The sequence below is a fragment of the Chiloscyllium punctatum genome, chromosome 5, assembly GCF_047496795.1.
Source record: "Chiloscyllium punctatum isolate Juve2018m chromosome 5, sChiPun1.3, whole genome shotgun sequence".
Taxonomy (NCBI): Eukaryota; Metazoa; Chordata; class Chondrichthyes; order Orectolobiformes; family Hemiscylliidae; genus Chiloscyllium; species Chiloscyllium punctatum.
Genome location: NC_092743.1, coordinates 29,458,871 through 29,482,372, shown reverse-complemented (window position 1 = coordinate 29,482,372; position 23,502 = coordinate 29,458,871). Strand labels below are relative to the sequence as shown.

The 23,502-nt window shown below is 43.1% G+C and overlaps 1 long non-coding RNA gene and 1 other non-coding gene across 2 annotated transcripts in view; one reads left to right on the top strand and one right to left on the bottom strand.

Moving 5' to 3' along the window:
• LOC140476734 (uncharacterized) overlaps positions 1-23,502 on the top strand; it is a 377,420-nt gene that overhangs the window by 321,985 nt on the left and 31,933 nt on the right. The gene's annotated exons all lie outside the window — the stretch shown is intronic.
• trnak-cuu (transfer RNA lysine (anticodon CUU)) lies at positions 14,224-14,295 on the bottom strand. Its single transcript has one exon. It is a non-coding gene; the product is annotated as a tRNA-Lys (tRNA).

Genomic DNA, 23,502 nt, shown 5'->3' with positions numbered 1-23,502 from the left:
AAACTAAAGAAGTTAAGGAAAATATCAAACTTTAGGAAAGACCATATAATTGCACAAAGATAAGTCAGGTAATTTGATGTCATATAAATAAGGACAGTGAATGACTAAAAGATTAATCGGGACAAAGTAATTATCATATGAAAGGAAACTAGCTAGAAATGTAAAAGTGTACAGCAAATATTTCTGTAAATATTTAAAACGGAAAGAGCGTACACAACTGTAGATCCTTGAGAGAGTGAGAATGGGGAGTTAATGTTAAATAGTAAGGAAATGGCAAATGGAATGAACTCATGTTATGTTTTTTTCTATACAGGATACAAGAAATGTTCCAGCAAAAAACTGTAGATCAGTGAGATGGAAAATGATAGTTTGTGTATTTCTATGTGTTAACATAACATATAGCTCAGAGAGTGGGCGGCACGGTGGCACAGTGGTTAGCACTGCTACCTCACAGCGCCGGAGACCCGGGTTCAATTCCCGCCTCAGGCGACTGACTGTGTGGAGTTTGCACGTTCTCCCCGCGTCTGCGTGGGTTTCCTCCGGGTCCTCTGGTTTCCTCCCACAGTCCAAAGATGTGCAGGTCAGGTGAATTGGCCATGCTAAATTGCCCCTAGTGTTAGGTAAGGGGTCGATGTAGGGGTATGGGTGGGTATGCTTCGGCGGGGCGGTGTGGACTTGTTGGGCCGAAGGGCCTGTTTCCACACTGTAAGTAATCTAATCAGGTTCTAATTAAATCAGGTATGTTGAGGTTTATTAACAACACTACTTACACAGCTGCAATATCATGCAATTCCGCATATAATCTGGGTTCTGTGCTTTTTCTAATTTTACTGTTCCATACATGCAAATGCTGACTGTCTGAGGACACCTACACTTAGTCCATGAACAGAGAAGGTGATTGAAGGTGAGGCAGGTACCATTGGGGCAGATCATAACATGTTGTGATGTCTTGTCTTTATGGTAAGAACCCAGCTGATCTGAAATCTATGCTATAATGCAAGAAAGGAACAGAGGAATTTGGTGAAATTGCAATCACTGTGAAAGTGGTCTTAAGCAAACTGATGGGAGCTGCACAAATAGAAGTTTATGGTGTAGGAGTTGATTTATTAGCAAAGATATAAAATTGGCTAGCTGGCAGAGATCATGCATAAATTAGTCTTTTTTTGAGTGGCAAAGTATGGTTAGTAAGCCCCATTGAAGTCTGAGCTGGAGCATCAGCTTTTTTCAATTTATAACAATGACTTTGAAGAGGAGAGCGAGGGTCCCTCTTGTTGCACAGTGGTAGTGTCACTATCCCAGGACCAAGAGATTGGGGTTCAAGTCCCACCTGCTCCAGCAGTGTGTAATAACATCTCTGAACAGGTTGATTAGAAAAATAGGTTAAATTAAAAATAGATGAAGAGAGCAAAAGTATATAGCTAAATATGCAGATAGCACAAACTATTGTGAAGATAATATAACATTGATGCAGATCAATATAGATCGGTCAAGTCATTAGGCAGACATCTGGCAGATGGAAATTAGAGTGGTGCTGGAAAAGCACAGCAAGTCAGGCAGCATCCGAGGAGCAGGAAAATCGAAGTTTCAGGCAAAAGCACTTCATCAGAAATGAGGCCTACGTCTATTTTCTTGTTCCTCCGATGCTGCCTGACGTGCTGTGCTTTTCCAGCACCAATCTAATTTAGACTCTGATCTTCAGCATCTGCAATCCTCACTTTTGACTATCTGGCAGATGGAGTATAATTTGAGAATAGGCAAAAGTGAGGACTGCAGATGCTGGAGGTTAGAGTTGAGAGTGTGGTGCTGGAAAACCACAACAGGTCCGGCAGCATCCGAGAGCAGGGTTGCATTCCTGATGAAGAGCTTTTGCCTAAAATGTCGATAACCCCACTCCTTAGATGTCAGCTGACCTTCTGTGCTTTTCGAGCATCACATTCTTGACTATAATGTGAGACTGCGCACTTTGGGAGGAAGAACAGAATATTGCTCAAAGCATTATTTAAACAGAAAAGAACTGCTGCATTTCAATGAGCAGAGATCTAAATGTTCTTGTGCATTAGTCAAAAAAGCCAGTGTGCAGGCATGGAATGTAATTAAAAAGAATAATGAAATACTATATTTTATTACAAGAGGAATTGAACATAAATGTTAAGGTTCTATGTTTCCATTATACAGGGCACTGGTAAGTCACGTCTTGAAAATTGTGCGCAGTTTTTTTTATTTATGGAGGAATAAATGTGTGTAAGAGATGGCTCAGAGGATGTTTATTAGATTGATACTAGCAATGAGTGGTTTGCCTTATGAAGAAAGGTTGATAGACTGGACCTGGTTCCACTGGAGTGTGGGGTCTATAAGATTCTGACAAGTCTTAACAAGGTGGATGTGGAAAGGATATTTTCCCTTCTGCGATCATCCAGAAATAGCAGTCATGTCTATTAGGGATTGGCCTTTTCAAACAAATATAAGGGTTTTTTTTTCTTTCAGATGGTTGGGTGACTTTGGAATTCTTTGCCTCAGAAGATGGTAAAGAGAGACTCTTGAATATTTTGATTGCAGAGGTAGGGAGATTCTTGTTTGACAAGAAATTCAAAGGTTATCAGGGATGGATGAAGTGTGAAATTCCAAACAAACAGATCAGTGATGATCTTATTGAATATCAGAGCAGGTTTGAGGATCTGAATGGTCTATTGGTTCCAATGAACCTCTGTTGGGGTCACACTTTCTATTCTCCATAAGTGTAAGCTGGTAGAAAATTCTACTGTATATTCTGCTGGATGTTCCCCTGCAGGTGGCCTAAGACAGAGATTTTGCATGACAACAAGATGGTGTTTGTTGAAATTGCTAACAACGGTCATTTAAACTTACCATCCTGCTGTCAAGCCAATATTTCTGTCCTAGGCCTGCTCTAGAGATCCAGCAAAGCTCAATGTGAGCTCAAGGATTGGCAAGTCATTTCCTCTTTGGTACTTTACAGACTTCAGGATTCAACAATGAGTTCAACACCTTCAGAACCTGAGCACTGCCTCTATTTTCATTACACTCCTTTTCACCCCCTCTCCCATGTCTTGGTCTTGCTGACATTATTTTACTCTCAGCAAAAGCAACTTATTTTCAACTACTCACACTGATCATTAGCATCTATTTTGTAAAACTATCATTAGTGCTGCCTTTGTCTTCTGCTCCCTCACCCTCCCCATTCATTCCGCTTGAATCCAGAGAAAGTATATTCCTGTCAGGGTGAAAGGGAAGGCTGGCAGGTATAGGGAATGCTGGATGACTAAAGAAATTGAGGGTTTGGTTAAGAAAAAGAAGGAAGCATATGTCAGGTATAGAAAGGATAGATCGAGTGAATCCTTAGAAGAGTATAAAGGAAGTAGGAGTATACTTAAGAGGGAAATCAGGAGGGCAAAAAGGGGACATGAGGTAGAGTTGGCAAATAGAATTAAGGAGAATCCAAAGGGTTTTCACAAATATATTAAGGACAAAAGGGTAACTAGGGAGAGAATAGGGCCCCTCAAAGATCAGCAAGGCAGCCTTTGTGTGGAGCCACAGAAAATAGGGGAGATACTAAATGAATATTTTGCATCAGTATTTACTGTGGAAAAGGATATGGAAGATATAGACTGTAGGGAAATAAATGGTGACATCTTGCAAAACGTCCAGATTACAGAGGAGAGAAGTTTTGAATGGTTAAAGGTAGACAAATCCCCAGGACTTGATCAGGTGTACCCGAGAACTCTGTGGGAAGCTAGAGAAGTGATTACTGGGCTTTTTACTGAGACATTTGTATCATCGATAGTCACAGGTGAGGTGCCGGAAGACTGGAGATTGGCAAACATGATCCCACTGTTTAAGAAGGGCGGTAAAGACAAGCCAGGGAACTATAGACCGGTGAGCCTGACCTCAGTGGTGTGCACGTTGTTGGAGGGAATCCTGAGGGACAGGATGTACATGTATTTGGAAAGGCAAGGACTGATTCGGGACAGTCAACATGGCTTTGTGCGTGGGAAATCATGTCTCACAAACTTGATTGAGTATTTTGAAGAAATAACAAAGAAGATTGATGAGGGCGGAGCAGTAGATGTGATCTATGTGGACTTCAGTAAGGCGTTCGACAAGGTTCCCCATGGGACACTGATTAGCAAGGTTAGATCTCATGGAATAAAGGGAGAACTAGCCATTTGGATACAGAACTGGCTCAAAGGTAGAAGACAGAGAGTGGTGGTGGAGGGTTGTTTTTCAGACTGGAGGCCTGTGACCAGTGGAGTGCCACAAGGATCAGTGCTGGGTTCTCTAATTTTGTCATTTACATAAATGATTTGGATGCGAGCATAAGAGGTACAGTTAGTAAGTTTGCAGATGAAACAAAAATTGGAGGTGTAGTGGACAGCGAAGAGGGTTACCTCAGATTACAACAGGATCTTGATCAGATGGGCCAATGGGCTGAGAAGTGGCAGATGGAGTTTAATTCAGATAAATGTGAGGTGCCGCATTTTGGGAAAGCAAATCTTAGCAGGACTTATACACTAAATGGTAAGGTTCTAGGGAATGTTGCTGCACAAAGAGACCTTGGAATGCAGTTCATAGCTCCTTGAAAGTGGAGTCACAGGTCGATAGGATAGTGAAGAAGACGTTTAGTATGCTTTCCTTTATTGTTCAGAGTATTGAGTACAGGAGTTGGGAGGTCATGTTGCAGCTGTACAGGATATTGGTTAGGCCACTGTTGGAATATTGCATGCAATTCTCGTCCCCTTCCTATTGGAAAGATGTTGTGAAACTTGAAAAGGTTCAGAAAAGATTTACAAGGATCTTGCCAGGTTTGGAGGATTTGAACTATAGGTAGAAGCTGAACAGGCTGGGGCTGTTTTCCCTGGAGCGTCGGAGGCTGAGGGGCGACCTTATAGAGGTTTACAAAATTATGAGGGGCATGGATAGGATAAATAAACAAAGTCTTTTCTCTTGGATCAGGGAGTCCAGAACTGGTGGGCATAGGTTTAGGGTGAGAGGGGAAAGATATCAAAGAGACTTAAGGGGCAACTTTTTCCCGCAGCGGGTGGTACATGTATGGAATGAGCTGCCAGAGGAAGTGGTGGAGGCTTATACAATTGCAACATTTAAGAAGCATTTCGATGGGTATATGAATAGGAATTGTTTGGAGGGATATGGTCTGGGTGCTGGCAGGTGGGACTAGATTGGGTCGGAATATCTGGTCGGCGTGGACAGGTTGGACCAAAGGGTCTGTTTCCATGCTGTACATCTCTATGACTCTATGACTCTAATAGTTAACAATATATATTAAACATTCATCAGATAGTTTGGATGAATAATTTTCAAACTTTACTTATGTCTTTTTTTTATATTTTGAAAATTGCAATTATCCAAGTCTGCGGTCATTTATGATTTCTGAAATAACTCCACAAAGGCTGGTATCCCATCATCTCGTCATTTGTTTTATTGAGAGTTCTTGACATTGATGTAGTTTCCTCAGAACCAGCTCTCAGGGTGAACAGAACCTCTGACACTCCCTTTTTTTTGTCTTTTTTCTCTCTTTTTTATTAGCCCCACACTACCGTCTAACTGCGAACACTCCCATTTATAACTATCAGCCAGGGCTCCCTGATTGGACCAGATCAACAACTCCAATCAGGGAACTCATATTCTATAAGGTCCATCTGGCTGATCTGGTAACAATCACTACGGTCCTCGTCTTTTTCTGTATCTGGATTAATTGGAAATGGTACTTTTTTTCTCAGTTGAAGCCTGCTCAGATAGAATAAAGAGCATAATTAATTGCCCACCCATACTCATTTGCACACTTCACTCAGTATTAGTCATTGACATTAATCAGCTAATACACATTTTCTGTGGCCTCCAAAACTGAATTTCATCCTGGTAAGTTAATATTGTTTCACACTTGTTAATCAGCTCTTTGTAATCAGTGTGTCAGTTAAAGGACATATATTGAAGTACCTCGAAGACCAGAAAAAAACATTTATCCCAGCAGTTCATTATCAAAATAATGGCATTTCTTCCACAGCAACTCAAAATACCTCAACCAAAGTCTGAATTAATTCTCATGTATAGAAAGGAACAGTTAGCTTATTTTTTACATCATAGAAAATGTATGACAAAATTATATATTAATTTAATGTTCCCAAAATCTGGAATCCAGAATTGCATGAATATTTGTTTTTGCCTGTAAATTTCTTTCCCTTCCTTCCAACTTCCTCTCCACTTTCGTTGAAAATGCTATTGCATGCATTGCCATGGTTTGATGGACATTGGTCAAATAATTTCATTTCCAAGTGGTTCTGCTGGGCCGCTGGTATTCATTTATAATAAAGCTCAGCCAGATTCTGCCCTACCCATAAAATCTACATACATTCATTAAAGCTCAAAATTCTTTCAAAAACATTTTCTGAAATGTATTTCAATTCAGCTGGAAGCAGACAGATAACCATATTGAGTCATTTGAAGATATAAAAGCCATAGATGAGATAAGTAACAGTAGTTGAATTGAGCCAGAAGTGTAGGCAAATCATCGTCCAAAGTCCAATAATGATAGCTATTATGATAGAGAAAGGACCAGGTCATGTGTTTACATCAGGCTCAATGAGAATGCCAAGAATGCAAACAGACTAGTTCAGCTTGAGACAAAGGCTCAAGGTAATGGTGGTGGAAGACATGATTCAAAGGCATTCAGAGTCAGAAGGCTATCAGTTCAAAGGTGGAGAACACATTCCCATCTACATCAATGGAACTGAGGTTGAGAGCACAGAGAGCATCAAGTTCCTCAAAGTGAAGATACCCGACAACCTGTCCTAGACTTCCCATGTAGATCTGACATCAAGAAGGCAGAACAACACTTCTGCTTCCTCAGGTGACTCAGGAAATTTGGCATGTCCATAAAATCTCTCACCAACTTCTACAGATGCAACATTGAAAGCATACTGTCTGGGTGAATAATGGCCTGATATAGCAACGGCTCTGCCCAGGGCTGTGAGAAACTACAGAAGGTGGTGTGCATTGCCCAGACCATCATGGAAGCCAATCTTCCATCCATGGACTCCATTTACACCACGTGCTGCCACGGAAAGGCTGCCAAAATCATCAAAGACACATTGTACCCCAGTAATGATGTCATACAACCTTTTTCTGTCAGGCAGAAGATACAGATGCCTGAACACTTGCACCAGCAGGTTCAGGACAATTTCTTCCTAGCTGCTATTAGTCTCTACCCTCAAATAATACTGATCTTGCTAATGTCGCTCTTGCCTAGCACACACGCTGTGCACTGTGACCTGTATGCTTCTGATTAGGTCTTTTTGATCTATACATCATTGAAACATAGAATCATAAAAGATAGGAGCAGAAGGAGACCATTCAGCACTTTGAGCCTATTCTGCTGTTCATCACAATCATGGTTGGTTATCCAAATAATGGATTAATCTACTTTCTCCCCATAACCTTTGATCCCATCCCAAATGCTATATCTAGCTGCCTGTTGAATACATTCAATGTATTGGCAGCAACTACTTCCTGTAGTAATAAATTCAACATTAATGTAGTAATAATTGGTCTTCTTGTTTTTGTTTCCAGAGCAAATAGCATCACATTTATCCAAATTATACTGCACCCGCTACTGGTTTGCCCACTCACCCAACCTGACCAGATCATGCTGAAGGATCTCTGCATGCTCATCGTAGTTCACCCTCCCAACCAACTTGGAATCATCTGCAAGCTTTAAGATGTTACATCCTTGCTAACTATGATCTGCCTGTACTGCTCAGAAAGAAAGCTTTTCACTGTACTTTTGTACATGTGACAATAAATAAAACCAATCAAAATATTATAGCCTCGGTATAACAGCCATTACAGAAACATCGCTAAGTGAAGGTCAGCACTGGCAGCTTAATGTGCGTTTGAGGCCAATAGTCAAAAGGCTCTTATGGGAGATGGTGGTGCAATGATAATGTCACTGGAATGGTAGTCAACCACTGCCGATTCGATCAATGGCTGATATGTGTCTCAATCCCATTCTCCAGCCTTCTCACCATACCCTTGATTCTCTTATCAAGGAGAATCCCTTTGATGCTCTTGAATCAACATTTATCTAACTTTGACTTAAATACACTCAATGATATGGCCTCCACAATCTTCTGAGTCAGTGAGTTAACTGCTTTCTGGCTGAAGAAATTCTCCTCATCTCAGTTCGAAAGGGTCATCCCTTCACTCTGATGCTGCGCCCTCAGGTGCCTTAGTCTCTCCTCCTAATAGAAACAACTTCTCCATATATACTCTATCCAAGCCTCTCTGTATTCTGTAAGCTTCAATTGCATTCTACCTCATACTTCTCAACTCCATCAAATACAGACCCAGACTGACAACTAAACCAACATGATAACCTTAAGAGAATCATGAACTAGGATTCCCAAGTCTATTTGCGCTTCAGATTTTTGAAACCTTACCCATATAGAAAATAGTCTATGCCTCTGTTGTATCCTACCAAAGTGCATAACTTCAGATTTTCCTACATTGTGTTCCATCTGACATTTCTTTGCTCACAATCCAAGCCCATCCACGACCTGCTGCAGCCTTCTCAGCACTACCTGTTCTTAAACACCTCCTTCCTTTGTGTCAGTTGCAAACTAAGCATGAATGCCCTCATACAGATCATTAACACATAATGTGAATAGTTGTTGTTCCAACATTGAACGCTGTGGAACTTCACCTGGCTGCCATCCTGAAAATGACCCCTTTAACCTCACCCTCCGCCTTCTGCCAGTCAATCAATCCTCTATCCATGCCAGTACATTGTCCTTAACTGTGGGTTCTTCCCTTATTTTGCATCCACCCACGTGGCACCTTGTCAAAAGTGTTCTGGAAATCCAAACACATCATGCCCACTGACTCTCCTTTGTCTAAGTTGCTCATTACCTCCTCAAATAATTTGAACAGATTTGCCAGGCGTGAACTCCCTTTGACAAAGTCATGCTGATTCAGACCTATTTTACTTCGTGCTTCCAAGTACTCCACAATCTCCTGTTTAATAATAAAACATTACCAACAAGGTCAGACTATAATGTCCACATCAACCCTTTGAAAAACATTCCACCCAAATCTACCACCTTATCCTATTCCTGTAACCGTGCATTTCCAATGCTAATTCACTGAACACGATGAACAATTTAGAATGGACAATCCACATAACCTGCACATCTTGGTTGGAGGAAACTGGAGCCACACAGACATTGGAAGAATGTGCAAACTCCACACAGACAGTTACCTGAGAATAGACGCAAACCCGGATCGGTGCTAACCACTGAGCCACTGTGTCATCCCTACGTGTGAGATGTTGGTTGGCCTGTTTGACGATCCTTAAAAGGGCTACAAATTGAAGAAGAACTATAAATTGTGAACTTGTGATTTCTGCAGCAGTAGAAATTCATGAGCATTCACCCCTGCCTCCGCAAAAAAAATTTCAGTCCACAGCTAATTGCTCAATCTCATTCTACCCTTTCCAAATTTACATTTTATTCACGGTAAGGTCACTTTATAGCCAATCAACCCCAATTGGTATACTGCTCCAAAGTATTGACTCAGTGCTGACAGCTGGCTGATATTACGAAAATAAAGTCTCGCCTTTGAAATGGGCTTCTCACCAAGGAAATCATGTTGGCATTATGATCAAATTGCCCACCACATGATACCCAATTTTAAAGCAAACAATTCCCAAATTGCTATTTTGTAACAAGACAGATCACATAGATGGTTGCTATGCAAATCGAGGATGCCGTGCTGGGACATTGAGTGCTTTCCTCCCCATGGGGTTAAGAAATGATTGTGCAAGATAGTGGGAACTTGTCGCTCCATCTGCTCCATGCTATAGCTCATCCTAAAATGCTTCATTAGTTAACAAACCCATCGAGCACTATTTTCAGGGATTAAGAATTTGAAAGACATGCATTCTGAGAGAAAAAAATAAGTTGTTAATGGTCTTGCCCTAAAATTCTTAGGCCTCATTCCTTTTGTGTTCCTTCAAGAAATATATTTTAGAGGTAGTTACTACAATTGAAATCAAATCAATTTCAGAATTAAATTTTTAAAAATTGAGAGAGTATTTTTACTCTAGGTGAAATCATTGTGCCAATTTTACAATTGAATCTGATGCTGTGGTTGCAAACCTATGCACAGAATCTGAGCAGGTGGGATAATATTTCAGATGCAACATCAGTAAAGTAATGGTTTGTGTTTACATGGTCAGTCTGATTTCGTGGACTGGTTTCAATCTCGTCAGGAGCCAGAAAGAAATCCAACATATTTTGATTCCCCTGATTTGCCCCTTCTTTCGGTATATTTATATTTCAGTGTATTACAGAGGTTGTGTTATATTGCTGGAACAGGATAATCCTTCAGGATAGGTGGTAAACCAATGTTCCATGTGCTCACTTTGGCATAAGTTAAAATCCCCTGGCACATTTTTCAGATTTATGCTTCCCACTTGAACATTGTCCTTCGACCTTGTCCTTGAAGTAAAACAGTTAGGCAGCTCTTATTTACTTCGCTGTTATTAGAAAGGGCTGGTGCCATGATAACTTCTGTTCTAAACTACACAACAGATGACATCTTTCATTTCTCTTGGGATGTACATGTAGCCTCCATGATTTCGCTTAACTTCACCACTCATCCAGATCCCCTGCCTCAAATGCCTTCAGTCCAGATACTGCAGTATATAAAATTATCCTGATCACAATCATCAACTAATTGTTTAATACACCAACAACTACAATAGATGGGCTGCTGTCTCATTTATGTATGCATGTCACGTTACTAACAAGATTAAAATTAACTGTACCCATTCCTTGAACATACTTACCAAATTAATTAAAGAGAGAAATGTCTATTAAACTATGCCTAAGGAAGAAACATTTTATTATGCATGTCTTCAATTAGAAGAAGCTTGAAAATGAAAAAAAGCGACTCCATTACAACTTTAAAAAATAAATTTTAATTAACATTCGCAATTTTGCAAAGAATAATCATTAGAAGTTGCAGTATCATTTGGTAACATCTGCCATGTGACCTGGGTCCAATCTGATCAGTTCTGTGATGCCAAGGAAAGACCCTTGTTCTTCGCCCATGCTGGATTTGCCTTTGCCGATTGTGTTATATTACTCTGTTGGAGATGGCCCAGTTTTATTATTCAGTATACAAACTGCAATGAAGTGTAAGGTGAGAGAACAAATCATGTTTTAGCTATTGTTTGAGTTTTTTTTAAAGTTTTACACCAGTACATTATTTTCAGAAGACAATTCTGTGTTTAAAGCAAATTGGCCACTTTCTCACTAGGTTTCTCTGCTGTGCCTTTCCCGAATGTGTAAACCTAGATTCAAACCCACAGCTTGTCAAGACAAATCAAGCTACTGTTCTATTTTTTACAGTTGAGAAACACTACAAAGAATTACCCAATTTGTTAGTTCATTGGAATTAACAGAACGTAATCTTTCAGACGATACTTTCATTGAGTGCGTGGGTGCTTTTCAAAGTACTTTTCACCCACTCCTTTTCATTATTCCAATTCTAGATATTAATTAAGGCTGATACACCGTTGGAGATAATAAATAGGAGCACGAGGAGATTATGTGATCTCCCCTTCCACAAAAAGCTATATTTTACTTCAGTGCTTAAATGGTGAATCCCTTGATTCAGCTTTACTTCCCTGCTCCCCACATCCCTTGATTACCAGGCAGACTAGAAATTTGACAAAATCAACCTTGTACATGCTCATCAATGTGGAATCCTAAAGCCACTGGGGTAGAAAATTCCAGTAGTTCATAAGCTTCCGAGTGAAGACATTTTTCATCAACTCAACTGGAAATGATCAATCTTTTAGCCTAAGGCTTGTGCCCCCATGATCTTGATTCCTCAGCCAGAGAAACAAATTATCAGTGTCTTGTCTGTCAAGTCCCTTCAGATTCATGCATACATCAGTAAGGTCACCATTCAAGAGAGTATTGACCTAATTTTCTCAGCTGCTACTGATAGGACAACCAGCTCATTCCAGGGATGAGTTATGTGGATTTTAATTTTCAATTTCTTTTGTTTTTTGAAAATTCATTCTTTAGATGCTGGCAAGACCACCATTTGTTGCCTGTCTCGAGTTGCCCATGAGAAGGTGGTGGTGAGCTGCCATCTTGAACTATTGCATTCCTTGTGTGTAGACCCACAATGCCATTTGGGAGAAAGTTGCAGGATTTTTAAGGATTGGTGATACACTTCCAAGTCAGGATGGTGAGTGGCATGGAGGGGAACTTGCTGTTGGTGGAGGTTACATGTGTCTGTTGAACTAGGCCTTCTGAATACTAGTGGCCATGAATTTGGAAGGTGCTATCTAAGGAGCTTTAGTGAATATCTACAGTACATCTTGTGGATAATGCACACTACTCCTACTGAGCACTTGTGTTGAAGGGAGTGAATGTTAGTGGATTTGCTACTGATCAAGTAGGGTACTTTGTCCTGTGGGATGTCAAATGCCATGAGTATTGTTGAGCTGTACTCATCACACTCCTGACTTGTGCCTTGCAGATGGGGTGGCAGGCTTTGGAGATTCAGGAACAGAGTTACTTACTGCAGGATTCTCTGTCTCTGACTGACTTTTTATCCACAGTACTTGTATGGCTAGTACATCTTTTTCTTAAAATTAGTTTTTACCCATCTGACGTTGACAATGAGAGAAACAGAAATAGTAATACCTCTTTTTACAGATAGCCATTGTCTGGCATTTGTGTCCTGTGAATCTGACTTAACACTTTTCAGCCTAAACTTGGATATTTTCTAGGTCTTAATGCATTTGGACATGGATTGAATCAGTATCAGCAGAGTCACCAGTGGTGCTGAACATGGTGCAATCACCAACATCATTCCAACTGATCATTCTTACTGGTGACACATTGCTATGTGTCTGGAGTCACATGTAGGTCACCTTACGATGGAGAAAATGTCATTGAAGAAGCAACTGAAGATATTTGGGTCTTCGATACTCATCTGAGGAGCTCCTGCAGAGATGTCATGGAGCTGAGATGATTAATCTCTGAGAACCACATCAGTCTTCCTTTTCTCTAGGTGTTATCCAAATCAGTGGAGAGTTTTCCCTCTTATTCCCATTGATCTCAGTTTTGTGAGGACTATTTGATGCTACTTGTGGCTTGTTGACTTAGCCAAATGAAGCCTTGTTGTCAAGCACAGTCACTCCCAACTCACCTCTGGAATTCATCTCCTTTGTCCCTGTTTCACTCAACGTTGCAATAGGGAAAAGAGCTGAGTGGCCCTGGCAGAACCCAACCTGGGCATCAGTGAGCAGGTCATTTCTGAGCAGCTGCTGTTTGATAGAACTATTGATGACACCTTCCATCACTTTACTGATGATCAGGAGTAGACTGATGGGGTGATAGTTGGCTGGGTTGAATTTTTAGATTAGATTAGATTTAGATTTAGATTCTGTACAGTGTTGAAACAGAACCTTCAGCCCAATAAGTCCACACCAACCCTCCAAAGAGTAGCCCACCCAGACTCATTTCCCTCTAACTAAAGCACCTAACACTATGGGCAATTTAGCATGGCCAATTCACCTAAACCTGCACATCTTTGGACTGTGGGAGGAAACCGGGGCACCCAGAGGAAACCCACACAGACACAGAGAGAACGTGCAAACTCCACACAGACAGTCACCCGAGGCCGGAATCGAACCTGGGACCCTGGTGCTGTGAGGCAACAGTGCTAACCACTGTGCCATCCCTTAAAAGCAGGAAGCCCCAACTGGGTGCTTGATAGATTAGGGTACAAGCCTGCCATGGAGACTATTGTAGGTCGAGATTGTTTTCAAGAGTAAACTGCTTGGAGATATTAATACACACCTCTGGAGCAAACGGGATTTGAATCCAGCACTCCTGGGTCAAGGTATGGAATTTGACCCTCAAGTTACTGCAGCCTCCCCAGTGGGGAATTGAAGCCTGGTCTGCCACATGACAGGCAGGGATACTAACCAGTATACTACCAAGGACTGGCCGCAGAAACACAGCGAGTATGGCAGCAACTGTGATAGTTCAGAAATCCAGGAAAAACTGGCCTGTGCTTACTTCCCACCACCAGAACGTGAGGGGCGTTGAGTTTGATTTGCGAGCACTGCGTGTTCTCTCTTCAAGGTCAGTGCAACTTAAAAGCTGACGCCCGAGCAGGGACTCGAACCTGGACCCTCAGATTAAGGGTCTGATGGTCTACCGACTGAGCTACCCAGGCTCGTCCTGCTTTTTTGTGTGCAGGGCATACCTGGACAAGTTTCCACATTGATGGGTAGATGTAATGTTGTGACCGTATTGGAATAGCTTGGCTAAGTGAGTGGCAAAACAGGAGCATACATTTTTAGTGCTATTGCCAGAATATTGTCAGGGACCATAGTCTTTGAAATATCCAGTGTCTCCAGCTTTTTCATGACATCACATGGAATGAATTGGTTGAAAACTGGCATCTGTGACACTAAGTACTGTTGCAAATGCTTCGGCATTACCTTTTGTAGCGATGTCTTGGGCTCCCATATCATTTAGGTTGGAGATATTTATGGAACCTCCTCCTCCAGTGTGTTGTTTAATTATGAGCTACCAATCACAACTGGAAGTGACAAGACTGCAGAGGTTAGATGAGATGCATTAGTTGTGGAAGTACTTTGCTCCATCAATCACTTGATGCTTATGCTATCTAGCACCTCAGAAGTCCTATCCTCTAGCTTCATCAGGTTGATACTTCATTTTTTAGTATGGCTGACGCTGCTTCTGGCATCCCTGCCTGCACTCTTTCTTGAACCAGAGTTAATGCCTTGATTTAATGATAATCATACGGTGAGGGATATGCCAGATCATGTGGTTGCAAGTTCGTGTTTGAGTACAGCTCTGATGCTGCTAATGGCCCACAATCCCTTATGGATGACCAGTCTTCAGTTGTCAGATCTGTTCAAACTCTGTCCCATTTAGCATTGTGATACATAACTAGATGGAAGATATTCTCAGTGTGAAGACAGGACTTTGTTTCCACAAGGACTGTCCAGTCATCACTCTTACTGATACTGTCATGGTTAGATGCATCTGCAGCAGGCAAATTGATAAGGATGATGTTAAGCATGCTTTTCCCTCTTGCTGTTTCCTTCAACACCTGCAACCCAGTCTATCAACCCTGTCCTTTAAGACGCAACCAGTTTGGTCAGTAGTGGTGCTATTCAAGCCACCCGCGGTGATGAACACTGAAGTCCCAACCATTGTATATTTTATGGTCTTGCCTTCCTCAGTTTTCTCCATGTGGTGGTCAACATGAAGTAGTAATGATCATCAGCCAAAGGATGGCAGAATGTGGTAAAGCTTTCTGACACGATTTGAGACTCTTCATGAGGTGCAGACTCAATGTTGAGGACTCCCAGGTCAAGTTCCACCCAACGATATAACTTTGTGCTTCACTTCTGCACCTTTGGTGTGGACATATTCAGGTTTGGCAATGTTGATATCTGGGACATTGTCTGTAAAGTATGATTCCATGAGTATGAATGTGTCTGTGAGACTGCTCTTCCAATTTTGGCAGTAGCCGCAAATGTAGGGGTTGATAGAGTGAATTTGCCACTCATGGTAGGTCAGTCAATACCAGATGCTTCATCAGGTTTTATTTTCTTTTTTCACATAATTGATGCAACTGAATGTTCAGAGGACAGTTAAGAGTCAACTACATTGCTATGCGTCTGGAGTCACATGTAGGTCAGAAGAGGCATGGATAGCAACTTTCCTTTCTTAATGGCTGAAATAATTCCGTGGAGGCTGGTATCCTGTCACCAAGCCACCCTTTATTTACACATGCACAGCACATTACTTCTGACCAGCTAATGCAGAGCCAGTCCCGAAAGTGAGGAGAATCCCTGAGATTCTGGTTTATATATGTCAGCCAGGACTCCCTGACTGGGGCTGTTAGCCTGGGCCAATCAGGAAATGCATACTCAGTGAGAAACACCTGGCCAAACTCGTTCCAAACTCGACAAGAGCTTTTGTGAATCTGATTGATTTTTAATTCCAGATGTTGTTAAATTCACTTCCACCATTTACCATAGTAGGATTTGAACGTGGGTCTCTGATTGATGACCTGCCTCTCTGACTTACTAGCCCAGCCACAAATGACCATGCCATTACTTCCCTCTGTATTTCTCTCGGTTGACCATGCAGAATCTCGACTCTCTTTGATATTCATTCATTTATAGCAATGCCTCTTCGCTGATCTCAAAACATAGCTTCCTCTCCACTGTTCCCCATGGTAACATTAAACATGTGGACCCAAATTCTACTGTCTCTGACTGGCTTCATCTCCATCAACAATGTGTATATGACATCCAGGTAAATAGCTCGTCCATTGCCTATACAATTTCACAATTGAATACCTTTGTCTCCACACTGGTCTTTGCAGCCAATAAACTCTGAGGCCTTCCATCACTTCCGCATCATAAAGCTGACAATAAAGCTGGCCAGAACTCCTATATGCCTATTCCTCCCCTATCTCAGGCTTGTCTCCTCCCTCGAGAAACCTCCTCCAGACTCCATGCTCCCCATGATACCTGTACAATGTTGTTCTAAGGAGTCATGGCTGTGGAAATGATATTTTGTTCAATTCCTCTCTTTGGCTCCTCTCCAATGAAGCCCTTGTCTGAAAGACTGAAAGCTTAAAGCATCATTGTTCAACTCTTAATTCAAAAGTTTGTTTTTTATTGAAATCAAATGACATCATCTTCCACGGTGGGATTGAAATTCAGGTCCGCAGAACATTACCAGAGACTCCAGACTAATATGAGAAAGTGAGGACTGCAGATGCTGGAGATCAGAGCTGAAAATGTGTTGCTGGAAAAGCGCAGCAAGTCAGCATCCAAGGAGCAGGAGAATCGATGTTTCGGCATGAGCCCTTCTTCAGGAATGAGGAGAGTGTGCCAAGCAGGCTAAAATAAAAGGTAAGGAGGAGGGACTTGGGGAAGGGGCGTTGGAAATGTGATAGGTGGAAGGAGGTTAAGGTGAGGGTGATAGGCCAGAGTGTGTGTGGGGACGGAGAGGTCAGGAAGAAGATTTCAGGTTAGGAAGGTGGTTGTGAGTTCGAGGGTTGGGACTGAGACAAGGTGTGGGAAGGGGCAATGAGGAAAATGGAGAAATCTGAGTTCACCCCTTGTGGTTGGAGGGTTCCTAGGCAGAAGATGAGGCGCTCCTCCTCCAGCCATCGTGTTGCTATGGTCTGGCGATGGAGGAGTCCAAGGACCTGCATGTCCTTGGTGGAGTGGGAGGGGGAGTTGAAATGTTGAGCCATGGGATGGTTAGGTTGGTTGGTCCGGGTGTCCCAGAGGTGTTCTCTGAAACGTTCTGCAAGTAGGTGGCCTGTCTCCCCAATATAGAGGAGGCCACATCAAGTGCAGCAAATGCAGTAAATGATGTGTGGAGGTGCAGGTGAATTTGTGGTGGATATGGAAAGATCCCTTGGGGCCTTGGAGGGAAGTAAGGGGGGAGGTGTGGTCGCAAGTTTTGCATTTCTTGTGGTTGCAGGGGAAGGTGCCGGGAGTGGAGGTTGGGTTGGTGGGGGTGTGTGGACCTGACAAGGGAGAGAGTGGTCTTTTTGGAACGCTGATAGGGGAGGGGAGGGAAATATATCCTTGGTGGTGGGGTCCGTTTGGAACTGGCGGAAATGATGACAGATGATATGATGTATATGGAGGTTGGTGGGGTGGTAGGTGAGGACCAGTGGGGTTCTGTCCTGGTGGTGATTGGAGGGGTGAGGCTCAAGGGTGGAGGAGCGGGAAGTGGAGGAGATGCAGTGAAGAGCATCGTCGATCACGTCTGGGGGGAAATTGCGGTCTTTGAAGAAGGAGGCCATCTGGGTTGTTCGGTATTGGAACTGGTCCTCCTGGGAGCAGATGTGGCAGAGACAAAGGAATTGGGAATATGGATGGCGTTTTTACACGGGGCAAGATGGGAGGAGGTGTAGTCTAGGTAGCTGTGGGAGTCGGTCGGTTTATAGTAAATGTCCGTGTTGATTCGGTCATCCGAGATAGAAATGGAGAGGTCTAGGAAGGGGGGGGGAGGAGTCTGAGACGGTCCAGGTAAATTTGAGGTTGGGGTGGAAGGTGTTGGTAAAGTGGATGAACTGTTCAACCTCCTCGTGGGAGCACGATGTAGCGCCGATACAGTCATAGTCATCGATGTAGCGGTGGAAAAAGTGGGGGTGGTGCCAGTGTAGCTGCGGAAGATGGACTGTTCCACATAGCCTGTGAAGAGGCAGGCATAGCTGGGGCCCATGTGGGTGCCCATGGCTACTCCTTTGGTTTGGAGGAAGTGGGAGGATTGGAAAGAGAAGTTGTTCAGAGTGAGGACCAGTTCAGTCAGTCGAAGGAGGGTGTCAGTGGAAGGGTACTGGTTGGTACGGTGGGAAAGGAAGAAGCAGAGGGCTTTGAGTCCTTCGTGATGGGGGATGGAGGTGTATAGGGACTGGATGTCCATGGTGAAGATAAGGCGTTGGGGACCGGGGAAGCGAAAATCATGGAGGAGGTGGAGGGCGTGGGTGGTGTCCCGAAGGTAGGTGAGGAGTTCTTGGACTAAGTGGGACAGGACCGTGTCGAGGTATGCAGAGATGAGTTCAGTGGGGCAGGAGCAGGCTGAGACAATGGGTCGGCCAGGGCAGTCAGGTTTGTGGATTTTGGGCAGGAGGTAGAAACGGGTGGTGCGGAGTCATGTTCTGCCTAGGAACACTCCAACCACAAGGGATGAACTCAGATTTCTCCAGTTTCCTCATTTCCCCTCCCCCCACCTTGTCTCAGTCCCAACCCTCAAACTCAGCACCACCTACCTAATCTGCAATCTTCTTCCTGACCTCTCCGGCCCCCACCCCAACTGCGGCCTATCACCCTCACCTTAACCTCCTTCCACCTATCGCATTTCCAACGGCCCTCCCCCAAGTCCCTGCTTGGTATACTCTCCTCATTCCTGAAGAAGGGCTCATGCCCAAACGTCGATTCTCCCAATCCAGACTAATAGTCTAGCGATAGTACCATTAGGCCATCAACCTCTGTTTGCATTACCACCCTTTAAATGCTGCCCAGCCCTCCATGCTATCCATGTGCTGATTGAAAAATTTTGAGGGGATTGCAAAATTGCTGTAAATTACCTCATGTAAGATCTTTGATTACTCATTTAGAGGTCGCTATTGGAGTTCCTGCTTGACTTGCTAGCTATCGCTGTTGAAATTGCATTCTGACATAATGATGTCAGGGTCTTGACCCTAATCCGGTGTTGCTATTTTTTACTTTTTTGGCTGTGATGCACTTTGGAACATGCTGAATTTGTGAGAGGTGTGATATGAATACAAATCCTTTTTTTTCATGTCTTGTTATGTTAAAGGCAAATTCATAGGAAGTGGGCAAATTGCTTTGGTTGTGTTGCAAAAAACATAAATTTTGGTGAAAGGATATGCATTGGTCATAAGACCAGGATGACTGCCCCTTTTCTTCATGGGGTATCATACATGCACTGCTTCAAAGCTCTGAGATTTTGTGGGAGTACCACCAGTCACCCACCATACATGTAAAACCCACCCGTATTCCTAATCCCCTCAGAAAATTGGGTGGGGAGGAATTGCATTACGTTGATGATATATCAAGGAATTTATTCGATGAATATGTAGAACATTTCTTAAATTACCTGAGGTAGGAAAGAGATGGAGTCAGGGCTTGGAATTTCCAAAGTCAACATTCCCCATTCTGAACTGTCTGTATCAAGCATTGGGTATTCCTGATGAAGGGCTTTTGCCCGAAACGTCGATTTCGCTGCTCGTTGGATGCAGTCTGAACTGCTATGCTCTTCCAGCACCACTAATCCAGTTATACATCTCAATGTAATGGTATTCATGTTGTACAAGTGACTTGAAAATTTGAGCAGCAATCAGGATTATTCAGAAACAATGTTCAGAAATTGGCACCCTATGCTGAGGTGGTGATTGAATAATTGCTGTCCTCAGAGAATGAGCCTTGGACAAACCTACCCTATGCAAGGTGTGATACAAATGTTTCAACAAGCAAGTGGTCGATGAGTGAAAGAGAACTGTCCAAAGAAACACTTCTGCATAACTGTAAAATGTAAATGTGGAGTCCTCCCACTGATCCCCATGAATTGCAGTAAACTCAGTACTCAAGGAGAGTATTGGCCATAAGCTTACTATTCCTGAAGAAGGGCTTTTGCCCGAAACGTCGATTCTCTTGCTCCTTTGATGCTGCCTGACCTACTGCGCTTTTCCAGCAACACATTTTTCAGCCATAAGCTTACTATAACAAGCAAGGTACTTTGGGATCTTTTCATAATTTATTTTTCTTTGTCTGAAACAAATAGGCAAAGGTAAAGAAAAGAGGAATTGATACTTATAAAATGGTCAGAATTTAAAATAGAATTACTGCATATGAAGGTGTTTCAATTTGAATCCTGATTCCACTGAAAACTACTTTTACTGGGAGCATGAAAATCTTGTTGATTTGTTCATTGGAGCCTTTGTAAGGATAATTTTTTTTATAAAATATATTTTTATTAAGAAAAAATAGATTTTTAAATATTACAACAAATACAAAACAATGCAATTCAAAACAGTACAAAAATAGTACAATACTAAACCCAAATAGTAAAACAAAATCCCCAACCCACCCTCCTATACGAATGTATGAACATATATATAGAAGTATAAAATTTTTAAAAAACCCTAAACTAGCTATTTAACTAACTAAATAAATACCTAACAACAAACAAATAAATAGTAATAACTCAGCCCAGCCAAACAAAACACTCATACATTCACAGTTCCTCCTTCCTGGATATTGGACTCATGAAACACAATCGTTATGGCTATATAAAAGCCTTTGTTAGTGTGGCAGACAAATCTGTGTCCAGGTATTTCAAAAAGGGTTGCCATGTCTTGTAAAAATTCTCAGTTTTGTGGTGTACCATATTTGTGAGAAAATCCAGGGGAATATGCTCCATAACAATCTTCCGCCAACCCGACAGGCCTGGGGGTTTTTCTGATATCCAACTGAGCAAGATGTTCTTCCTTGCACAGAATGTAAGAATATTGAAAAGTTTTGCCTTATGTGAGTCTGCAGGAAATACAATGGGTATGCCCAAAAGGAGCGAAATAGGGTCCTTCTCCACCCCTACACCCAAAATCCTCTCCATTGCACCCACCACAGCGCTCCAATGTGTTTGAAGCCTGTCACAAGACCAAAGACAATGGGTAAGAGTACCCATACAGACTTTGCACTTGGAGCATGCTGAAGATACCCCTGGTTTAAATTTTAACAAATGGTCTGGGGCTAAGTGGACCCTTGTGGAGAATCTTCAACTGTAAAGCATGGGTCCTATTGCAAATTGTTATCTTCCTTGTATTCTCCCAAATATCCTCCCATGCCTCTGGAGAAACTTCAACACCCAGCTCTCTTTCCCACATCTTGCAGAGTCAATCAGACTCATCTGAGGTGGCACCCCCAATTGGTGATATAGAGTACAGACAGAGAGTGTACTCTTATCCCTTAGTACCCCTCTTTCTATGTCAGATTTGTAGGGATCAGTCAAAAGTGTGGTCTTTTTTTGAATACAATCCCTAACTTGAAAAAAACGAAAGAGGTCTCTATTAGGTAACTCGTACTTCCGTACTAACTGACTGAAGGACATTATTACATCACCCTCAAATAAATCACCCATGCAAGATATACCCCTAGCTGCCCAATGTTTAAATCCTGAATCTATCATACCTGGTTGAAAACTTGGCATGAGGAGAAAGTGAGGACTGCAGATGCTGGAGATCAGAACTGAAAATGTGTTGCTGGAAAAGCGCAGCAGGTCAGGCAGTATCCAAGGAGCAGGAGAATCGACGTTTCGGGCATCAGCCCTTCTTTAGGAATGAGGAAAGTGTGTCCAGCAGGCTAAGATAAAAGCTAGGGAGGAGGGACTTGGCGGAGGGGCGTTGGGAATGCGATAGGTGGAGGGAGGTCAAGGTAAGGGTGATAGGCTGGAGTGGGGTGGGAGCGGAGAGGTCAGGAAGAAGATTGCAGGTTAGGAAGGCAGTGCTGAGTTCGAGAGATTGGACTGAGGTGCAGGTGCATCTCTTCCACTTCCTGCTCCTCCACCCTTGAGCCCCGCCCCTCCAACCGCCACCAGGACAGAACCCCACTGGTCCTCACCTACCACCCCACCAACCTCCACGTCCAACGTATTATCTGCCGTCATTTCCGCCACCTCCAAACGGACCCCACCACCAGGGACATATTTCCCTCCCCTCCCCTATCAGCGTTCTGAAAAGACCACTCCCTCCGTGACTCCCTCGTCAGGTCCACACCCCCCACCAACCCAACCCCCACTCCCGGCACCTTCCCCTGCAACTGAAAGAAATGCAAAACTTGCACCCACACCTCCCCCCTTACCTCCCTCCGAGGCCCCAAGGGACACTTCCATATCTGCCACAAATTCACCTGCACCTCCACACACATCATCTATTGCATCCGCTGCACGCGATGTGGCCTCCTCTATATTGGGGAGACAGGCCGCCTACTTGCGGAACGTTTCAGAGAACACCTCTGGGACACCTGGACCAACCAACCCAACCACCCCGTAGCCCAACACTTCAACTCCCCCTCCCACTCCACCAAGGACATGCAGGTCCTTGGACTCCTCCATCGCCAGACCATGGCAACACGACGGTTGGAGGAAGAACGCCTCATCTTCCGCCTGGGAACCCTCCAACCACAAGGGATGAATTCAGATTTCTCCAGTTTCCTCATTTCCCCTCCCCCCACCTTGTCTCAGTCCAATCTCTCGAACTCAGCACTGCCTTCCTAACCTGCAATCTTCTTCCTGATCTCTCCTCCCCCACCCCACTCCAGCCTATCACCCTCACCTTGACCTCCCTCCACCTATCGCATTCCCAACGCCCCTCCGCCAAGTCCCTCCTCCCTAGCTTTTATCTTAGCCTGCTGGACACACTTTCCTCATTCCTAAAGAAGGGCTGATGCCCAAAACGTCGATTCTCCTGTTCCTTGGATGCTGCCTGACCTACTGCGCTTTTCCAGCAACACATTTTCAGCTCTGAAAACTTGGCATACCCACTAAAGGTGTAAACAAAGATATTTTGCCAATATTGCCTTCCCTCTGCAGAATTGCCCTCCATGCTTTAACAGTATTGATGACTGTTGGGTTATGGCAGTATTCCCTAACTGTCCTCACCTTGTCTAAAAACAGCAAACTGGTAAGGGGGCACCTTGCCTCGGAGACTTCGATATCTAGCCATATTGAAAGAGGGTCCCCATAAGCCCAAACACTTACGTAGGTCAAAAGTGAGCTTAATTGGTAATTTTTAATGTCCGGAAGGTCTACTACTCCCAATCTATGAGGCAACTGCAGTTTGGCTAATTTAATG